This window comes from Austrofundulus limnaeus, unplaced genomic scaffold (assembly GCF_001266775.1).
Source record: "Austrofundulus limnaeus strain Quisiro unplaced genomic scaffold, Austrofundulus_limnaeus-1.0 Scaffold2186, whole genome shotgun sequence".
Lineage (NCBI taxonomy): Eukaryota > Metazoa > Chordata > Actinopteri > Cyprinodontiformes > Rivulidae > Austrofundulus > Austrofundulus limnaeus.
In genome coordinates this window covers 38,080-39,721 of record NW_013954588.1, presented here as the reverse complement: position 1 = coordinate 39,721, position 1,642 = coordinate 38,080, and positions in this window count along the sequence as shown.

Genomic DNA, 1,642 nt, shown 5'->3' with positions numbered 1-1,642 from the left:
GCGCACATGTGCGCGCGCACGCACGCACACGGACCCACACAGAACTGCGTGCAGCTTGATTCATCATTAAAAAGAAAGCAATGATAGCGCGAGACACATCCCAGAGCACAGTTTCACTTGTTGCACAGATGATGATTTTCATAAAAAAAAAAAACACAACCGGATGGTGACGATGTCCTGTCCTCAGGAGGAAGGGCGGCACGAAGCATTAGATGAAACTGATCAACTGTATGGACTCTATTTAATAAAGGGATTATCCAAACATTTTAAAGTTTTTGAAAATTCACGTCAAAATTTAAATCAAAGACCAGAGGCTGTATTTATCAGAAATACTATTAATACTGTGAAGAATTAATTGTAAAAAAAATATTGTATCAAAGCTGGGCCTAAAATTTAGATATGAAACATCTGACTTAAAGTAAATCTGAAGAGTCTCTCAGAGGGGATTTTTGTGGATCCTGAATTTAGAAAAACACAGACAAGCAGTCACACACAGAATATATTTTAAATATATGATCATATTCAAAATTATTCTCAGAGAAATATCAACATAGGATTGTGAAAGTCTTAAGATAAGCTGAAATTCAGCTATTGTATTTATTGGTTTTAAGAATGTGTGAAATAATCGAGTAGCCTATATTTTACTGTTTTGAAAAGAAGGGGAAGAAAATAAAATTGGATTTTTCTTTCTGCTTTCTGTCTTTCATTTTATTTGTGATTCTTTTGTGTGTAGAATTAATTTAGTTTATAAATGAGAATGAATTAATATCTTGAACATGAAATAATTCTGTGTAAAATACACAGAAACACTTTTATTTATTTATTTATAATAAACCATAAACAGTAACTTTATTCCCACCCATAAAAAAGAAAAAAATCTGTTAAAGCAACACAATGACAACCTGATATCAAACAGATTTATATTAAAAAGCTGTCATCTCCATCACGATGAAGCGCTTCACTTTGTGTTGTTTCAAGCAGCTTTTCATACTTTTGGCCACAGGGTGGAACCAAAGAGAACTGTGTTGGAAAGCTTCAAGTAATGAACCCTTTTTCAAAGCAAGCTTCAGTGCTTCAGAAAAGCTTCATTTGCCCATCACTAACTGTAGGTGATGAAATTACTAAATTATTTGTAATTGTACGCTGACAGAAATTCTTAAACTGTTGGACTACTTGCTGACACAGCTGTTCACAAAGTGGTGAACCTCGCTCCTAGTGATGGGCAGTTTGAAGCTGAAGCTTCGGCGCATGTATTGAAAAAAACACTGTTTCAGCAGCACTGTCGGAGCTTGATTTGTTTGGTAAAAGTCATGTGATCAGTGACGTCCAAAGCTTCGAAAGTGGTAAACTTACGTCACTGCTTTGGTACCCGATTCAAAGGTTCATGAGGAAATGAATCATTGGCTGGATTCATGGTGTGTTTTCATGGCAAATGTGCAAAATAAACCAGAAGGACTTATTGTGAGACACAGAGGCACACAAACGTATGTGTTTAGTTTGTCGTAAGGTTTATAAGCTTGGGCCAGATAGAGTGGGAGTCACGAACCCACAAAGAAACTTTGCACGCACGGACCCACACAGAACTGCAGCTCGGTTCATCATTAAAAAGAAAGCAATGGTAGCGCGAGACACATCCCAGAGC